The sequence below is a fragment of the Varanus komodoensis genome, unplaced genomic scaffold (assembly GCF_004798865.1).
Source record: "Varanus komodoensis strain SLA01 unplaced genomic scaffold, ASM479886v1 scaffold67, whole genome shotgun sequence".
Taxonomy (NCBI): domain Eukaryota; kingdom Metazoa; phylum Chordata; class Lepidosauria; order Squamata; family Varanidae; genus Varanus; species Varanus komodoensis.
Window position 1 is genome coordinate 315395 of NW_025336308.1, and position 8094 is coordinate 323488.

Here is an 8094-nt window from a genome sequence, read left to right on the forward strand (position 1 = left end):
CGGGGCCTTTTTGGTTGTAGTACCTGACTTTGGAATGGCACTTCCTTTTGGTAGAGGTTCAGCTCTTTCCAACATGGTGGACCTTCAGGAACCCACTAAATTTGTTCAGGCTTTGATTATAGGCAAGTGTTTTGGTTGTTTTAGTCATGGTTTTATTACAATTGATTAAGTTTGTAATTTTAGAGTTTTGAGGCTAATGGCATTTATCTATTGGGCTATTTTGGATCAGTTGTCAGCCCTCCTGGGCTCCTCATGAGGAAAATAGGATCAAGCGAACAAGGTTCAGAAAAAGAGAAATCATAATTTGATTCTACTTTGCTCCTTTGAACAGTAATCTCTGATACAGCCTCAACTTTCTATCAGATGATCAGCTCAACTGGTTGATTGTATCAGTCTAATGATGTAATTCATACCGTTTCTTTGTTTTCCTTCATACTATTTATTTGCATTTTATATTTTAATCGGAGTGGATCATATCCATACCAAATGTGCATCATTTGCTCACATGTCTTTTCTTAGCAAGTTTAACTTGGATAACTTGGAATAATTTTTCTCGTGCTAAGCAAAATGGCAACTGCCCTTCTAGACAGAGAGCTTGTTTTTTTTGCTTTGTTTTATTTTGTTTTTATTTTGCCATCTTCTGCAGAAACTGTGGACGGAAGCAGAGCCCTTGGTGATTCCTTGAAATGCAGGCTGCTTCCATTAACTTGTCCTGACATTCACTCACCCTTTCCCCCTTTAATAAGGCAGTTTTCTTTCTCCCCTTTCACATAAAAAGGCACATTGGGCATAACTGATGGACAAGCTCCTATTTCTGAAAGCTATCAATGTTGCAACTGTGAAATCGCACGTCCAAATATGTTTATCTTCTCAGCTTTTCCAGGCCGTGTGCTTTTTGGACATAGATTTTTGCACTTCAAGGAAGAACAAACTTTCTTTTAAAATGTCAGTGCAGAAAAGGCAAGATAAGGGGGCAGTCACAGCGCCAGCACTGCCTTTGAATGCTAACCAAAACCCAGGGCCAGCTGTCTCAAAGGCAAGTTAACCCCAGGCAGTTGTATTAATAAAACGCTAAGCAACTGTGCTTGTTCCCCCTGGAAATAAATACCCATTTCTTTGGGGGACTTTATGTTCTGTAAGGAGGTGATCTAGGTCTGGAAATCCTTCTTACCTATCTGCCCTAGTCCAGAGAAAGAATTCTTACTAAGAAATACGGAGCCCGATTTACTCTCCAGCTGCGGAATTTACACATACACAACTGTGGCTCTTGTTGGCCCAGTGGATGTGCTTAAGAGAGCTTGTCCCACCTGAATGGGGGCATAATACTACTTTGCAAGTTTGGTTGCTGCTTTTATTTATTCATACTTGTTGTTTGTCCCTTGCTGATGTTCCCAGTTGGTTCAGCAATGCCCGCCCAAGATGTACCATGCACAGTCCCTGGTCATAAGAGGTTTTTATCTGCTGCATTTGGGACACTGCTCCATTTTGGGGCAGATTCCAGAGCAGAGATGTGCTAACATGATGTGGAAATTATAACGGAGAGGGTCTCTGCCTAATAGCCTGCACTGTTTCCGGGCCACCTTGGCCAGGAGATGGCAAGTATAAATGTCTTTATGTAGACAATTATACTTTCCCTACCGAACCCTGCCTTGAAAACGGATGAGCGTTGCCTTGTAATGGTGACCCATGCTCTGGTAACTTCCCAGTTGGATTACTGGAATGCGCTCTATGTAGGGCTGCCCTTGAAGACAGTCTGGATACCTCAGTTGGTTCAGAATGGAGCTGCCAGGATGTTAACCTGCAAGTCTTCCTATCTGTATATGAAAAAAAAAGATATTCATATTTGGAGCACAAAGACACAGTTCAAAGAGGTGGCAAGCCACTGACAGCCCTTCCAATGTGACACTTTAGGGCTGAGTGTCCATCCTTTTGGCTTCACTGGCTCACATTGGAAGAAGAAAAATTGTCCTGGGGCACACATTAAATATAGCAACACTAACAAAAGCTGATGAGCAAAGCCAAAAAGGTCTGTGCATAATTTTCATGATATTTGCCCCCACCCTGCATACAAATAGTGAGAGCCTGCGTCCATTTATTTTACGTGGCATTGTGACACGACGTTGGCGTCTACAAAGTTCATGCTCGAGAACTGTGCAATCGAGTTAACAAAAGAAATTGCAAAAAATATCTCAGTGTTTTAAGTAAGTTTATGATTTAGCTGGGACTGCAGGTGGCGCAGTGGTTTAAACCGCTGTGCTGCTGGGCTGGTTGATCGAAAGGTTGCCGGTTCGAATCTGCACAATGGGGTGAGCTCCCGTTGCTCCGTCCCAGCTCCTGCCAACCTTGCAGTTCAAAGCGTGCAAATGCAAGTAGATGAAAAGGTACCACTTCGGTGGGCAGGTCACAGCGTTCCGTGCACCTCGGTGTCTAGCCATGCCGGCCACGTGGCCACGGAGACCATCTGCGGACAAGCGCTGGCTCCCTCGGCCAGGAAACGGAGATGAGCAGTGCCCCCTAGAGTCAGGCATGACTGGACTTCACGTCAAGGGGAAACCTTTACCTTTACTATGATTTAGGTTGGGCTCCATTTATAGCCATCCTGGGCCATGTGGGGCTCGTGGGCTGCAGGATGGACACCCCTGCTTTAGGGGTGCTACCACTGGCTGCCAATTTCAAGAGTGCCGTTTCTATCCCAGGGGGAAAGAGGTGTCACAGAAGGAGCAGCGGAACCCAAACAGGACCCATGGTGATGGCGAGCGGAGCAGGCAAGGTGGCTTCACCTGCCAGGTCACCTGAGATAGTGGTTGGAGGGCCCTAGAAGAAGAAGCACAACAAACCACGGTGAGTCCACTTGTCGGTCAGAAGCACCGTGGCTTGTTTGTGCAACAACCAACCAGCTGTGGCTTTTTGCCAGGGTGGGCTAACGTCATTTGTGAACCCGCTCGCTCAGTCAGAGACCGTAGTGTCCATTCCAATTGGCAGTGGCTTTTCTGCCCTGGCTGGGGATTGAACGGAGGGCCTTCCTTAAACGGGGAAGTGCTGCACCACTGAATTTATCCATTTTAACCTTTTCTGCTTCTGCAGAAAAGATCCTGGACCAGCGATTGTTGGATCCGGGACCAGCAATCATGAAAGAAGCTGGTTTCTGGCTGCTGCCCTGAGCAGCTCCTGGCTAACAAGTCCAGGAAAGAGAACAAGAAGAAATGCCACCACATTTAAGGACAGTCCTTGTCCGTGTCAGACAGAAATCGTTCCTGGCTCTGGCATTGTCCCTGCCTTCTGTTCCCTGTTGTTTGGTTGACCTGACAGACCACCTCGTTTTTGAGCCAGTCAAGGGATGCTGTGACAGGTGTGTTGTGCAGGCTGCATATTTCTCTTGCACTCTGGGCGTGTGGCTGATGGATGGGAGGAAACCCTCCAGCATGGCCCGACTCCCACCAGCGAAGGGGGCCGTGCCACACATGCAATGAAAAGAAGGCCAGATCAATGGTGCAAGGCAGGTTTATGGATTTCCAAATTTCCCAAGATAGTTCCAGCAGAAATGCTCCTCCTCGGGGGGAAAAGAGTCTGTACAGAATTTGAATGGCACCAGAATACAGATGCTTCTCCATCTCTTTGCAAGGTATTCCAGAGTAAATGAACAATTCTGCCAGTTGCAAGCTTGCAATACCTGTCAGGTTGTCTGAATGCAGTGAAATGTAGCCCCCTCCACTTTTCCCGATAAAGCCATCATGAATTCTTGGCTTTCTTCTCTTTTCAACACTTACTTGCAGAAATCCCAGTTTCTGAAAACTGCCCATCTTATCTCCATCTTGCTTCCCTGTCTGCTCACAATCGCGTCTGGAGAAGGCTTTCTTCTCGGAGAGGACCACACCAGCAGCCCTAGTATCTACGGGGGCCAAGGGGAAGCAGCAGGCCCCCTCAAGCACTCAGAGTGCCACCCAGGAAGGCAGCAAACCCAGAGTGTCCTCCAAGGCGGAAGAACGCCTTGAGAAGTCTTCAGAGAATCAGTGGGATATCTGGAATTTAATTTAAATGCATTGAAATAAATATTCCTGAGTATCCAATCCAATATTCCCGAGTACCCCAAAAGCTGACTCCCAGCGCTGATGTTTCCATGCACATCTGGCAAAACAAGGCTTTCCATCTCCAAGCCCCACTCAGCTGCAGGAAGCTCATACACAGTATCCCAACCCAAGGCCCCACGGATGCTCCTGAGGAGCAGTGGGGCACCAAGCCCAGCCTGGAAACCCTCTCCTTCACGGCCTGGTGGTTGCTGGTTCACCATCTCCTTCGGCTTAGCTCCTACTCCTAGTCCTGGGCAGTTCCCTTAATTCAGCAGCCATCCCTCCCACAAGCCAGGAGTGCAGCAGGAATCCAAAATGCATCCACCTGGCGTCAGGTTCTCATGCTAATCTGCATAGTTGGCAACAACCCAGCATTTTCTCTGGCCGTGTGGACTGATTTTTGCTTTGTTTTCACTTTCTGGGATTGTATGCAGACTCCCCATGCAAAAATACACAAGGTACCAAAATTAAGCTAATATATACGCCATTTAAGCACGCTCACACAACCGGTTATTTATTTACCACTCCATATCTGGGCAGATTCTGGAGCAGTGAGCAGTAAAACAATAAAGCAGTTAAAAGAATAAAAACCAGGCCTTAAAAATTAATGAAAGATGAGCACACTCTCTATGCACATTTTCTGAATGGGGAAAAATAAAAATGCAGATTCCGGCCATGAGGGGACAATCCCTGAAGCTTGCAAGGAGCAGATTAGTCGAAACCTGCGCCTCGCTACCTGTTTCTTGCCCGAGATTCATCCCTAGCAGTAGTCAGGAGAGGACAACCCTGTCCCTCTTTCAGCAACTTAATACTAAACCATGTTTCCAGTGGTAGACTGGATTGTGTGCTGGACTGAAGCATGGGAGATGTTTCGTGTTCTAGTCCCACTCAGCCTAAACTCCCTCACAGGGTTGTTGTGAAAATAACACGGAGGGGGGAAGGACAGGATGAACCACCTTGGGTTCCTTGCCTGAGGAACAAAGAATCGTTGCTGCTCCGGAAGCCACCCCTTCAACAGTCATTAGATCAAAGGGCATTAGCAATGGACATCATCTGGCCTTGAGCCTCCATTCTTCTGCGAGGATGCAAACAAATGTCCAGAGTTTGTACAATCGTTTGCCCTTAAGGCTATTTTCCCCCAGGCTGCAAGCCCCATCCAGACTTGCTTGTGCTGCAATTTAGAGCAAATTGCAATTCTTTGGTCTTTCCCCTTCCTTTCAGCCTTGGTGTACATTGATCTCCCCAGTGAGTTTATCAAAGAGTACAAAGAGAAGAGCCATATTGTCTTATCTTAAATTGCTCAGTATATTAACCTTCAGATCCAAGGGTTTTTGCCATTTTTCCCTCTCTAATCTTAAATGATAAAGGGCAGATCCATAAATAGTGATCTTCCTCCTCCATACAAATTCATTCCACATGGGCATTTCCTTCCGAGGTGTGACATTTAAGGCAGCTCCCACTTCACAGGAATTCCGGTTTCGTCCAGAGGAAAGTCGGGTTGGTGGGAGCTTCCCCGCCACAGTGAGGAGCTGTGCTCCGCAAACGGAACGGATGCTTCACGAGAGCATCTGCCAGGGTGGTCCCCACCCACGGAGCAGGCTACAGGCAGCTCTCTCCCCACCTTTTGGGGGCCCACTCAGCCCACTGCCCCCACCAAAACCAAGCCCAGCAGGTTAACTATTTCCAGGCCAGTCCAAACGTTGTCTATACAACTAAAAGTATAAAGATCTCCAAGCAGGTTTGTTTGTTGGCTCTTTAAGCAGCTGCCACGGAAGGTTGGGGAGATAAGTACATATGACTTCATGGCAAGCGGAACAAGGGCTGTTTTACCCCCCGTCTTCCGAACTTGCTTTTCCTTTTTCCATCGGTCGATGTGGGGTGCTTCAGGTTGGACTGGGAACCCAGGAGTCAGGGCTTAAGCTCCCACACACTGCAGCTCGCTGGGTGGCTTTGCCCCAGTGAAGGATGCTCAGCCCAACCTCACAGGGTTGTTGCGAGAATAAACTGGAGTTACGTAAGCTGCCCTTGGAAAGAGGAAAACAAGTGTGTTATAAGTGCAACGACAACAATATTTCTGGCTGTGGAGAAGGCAGTAGCTTGGAGGTGGAGCACCTGGTCCTGTGTGCAGAAGAACCCAGATTCAACTCAGCCTGGAGCCTTCCAGTTGCTTGGTATTTCATCTCCCATCAGCCCCAGTCAGCATGGCCAATGCTCAGGAATGCTGGGAGCTGCACCCACAATGGAGGGCAACCAGTTGGGAAGACCAAAGTAGCAAATACTAAATAGGTCAGTGGTTTGACTCAGCGTAAGTCAGTTACCTATGTGCCTCTTTAAATCAGCCATGAGGACTGGAATCTTATGGCCTTCAGATGTTCTGGCCTACACCTCCCATCAGCCCTGCTTGACAGACTATGATGAGGGGATCATGAGAGCTGTAGGCCAGAACAACGCAAGGGTCACAGTGGCTTGTCCTGGCAGTAAAGAGATACCTATATTCCCAAACCACCCGTGGGGACCTCTCCGTATATCGAGGCAATGCGAGTTGTTTAACCTAAACTTGCTTCCTGAAGGACAGCGGTGCCCGTAATGTTCTCTAACTTGACTGTTCTACTTCACACATTAAAAAAAAACAAACTCTGGCCGACCCCCTATGGATTGCATAATGTCCTTGAAGATCAGCATAGTAGATGTTCTAAGCTCCACAGGGAGTCCATGGACTTCTAAGAGCTTCGAAATCGCATAGCAAATAAGTCCAAATTAACCATGCTGTCTCTCCCCATGCATTCAAAGGTAGGAGCGCAGTTGCCCAAAATGCAGCTAAAGTTAATAGCCCAATCGGTTTTAAAATAAGTTTGGAAGCAGGGATAGAAGACAAATTATTTTCCCAATCTGTGGATTCATTTACTTATGTATTTTAAATCTCTCTTTCCCACTTTCTCTCCCCCTCCCTCCCAGCCAGTTCTTTAAGAAGCTACTTTTTACAGAGAGCTGCGAATGCAGAGCAAGCGTTCATCAAGAATCAAATTTCTGTCCAATGGAAAGTTTGTAATCCAAATGAATGATGGAAATGGATCAAATTGGCTGATTCTTGCGTCACGTTCAAATTGCAGGCTTTTTCTCTAGACTGCTCTTTGCATTTTGCTGGCAGCCACCTTAAACTTAAGCATCCTTACCTGGAAGTAAATTCAATGGGAATCAATGATTCTGAGTAAACATAGTTAAGGTTTTGATTTGTGATTCCCCTCTAAAAAGGGGAGGGAGAGAAACCCTTCTAGTAATGTAAATTTACAGATATTTGCCTATGGCATCAGGTTCAAATTGTGATAATGGTTCTCCATCCTGCTACTAATTAACCATTAGTTAATTAATAGATAATCCATTAGTTAATGGTTATTTAACTAATTAGTGCTATAATGTGTGCATTATGATCAATTGTGTGTGCTTTGTGCTTATTTTGCATATATTTAATATAATTGTCACAGACTTATTTATTCACTTGCTTATTTGAATCCTATTCTTGTCTGACCTCACATACCCCTCCCTGTACCGTCATGCAATGATTCCCCAAGCTAGCAGTAGTGGGAGATGGGAAATAAGGAAGCAATTCCTTTAATTTGAGATTTAAAGGGAAAAATCTGCACAAAAATGCAGATTAAAAATGCATTTTCTTACATATTTGAAATATAAGTTTTCTTAAAGTATGCATCCATAAATATCTTGCATGCATTTAGAGATGAATTTCACCGACTCTCCGCCTAACTGACCTCACAGGGTTGTTGTTCTGAGGGTACAATGCAGAGGAGTGGGAACTTGTAAGGCATCTTGGGTTCCTTGCAAGAGGAGGAAAAGTGGGATATAAATGCAAAGCCCTCATTCCCATCGCTCATTGAAGGGTTAGGTGGCAACACAGCACAATGGAACAACCCTGTGTATGGCCGCTTCTTTCTTCCATTATCGAGGTCTTCCTTTGCTGAGGTTCTGCTCTTTTAAAAGGGGTTCTTTGCCCATGATATGGAGTTTGCCAACA

At 46.1% G+C, this 8094-nt stretch overlaps 1 long non-coding RNA gene across 1 annotated transcript; it reads right to left on the bottom strand.

Moving 5' to 3' along the window:
* Positions 1-1944: 1944 nt before the first annotated feature.
* LOC123033759 lies at positions 1945-7557 on the bottom strand. The gene is made up of 3 exons (XR_006416634.1): positions 7548-7557; positions 5860-5865; positions 1945-2082 (listed from the first exon to the last, which is right to left on the bottom strand). It is a non-coding gene; the product is annotated as an uncharacterized LOC123033759 (long non-coding RNA).
* Between the last annotated feature and the right edge of the window lie 537 nt (positions 7558-8094).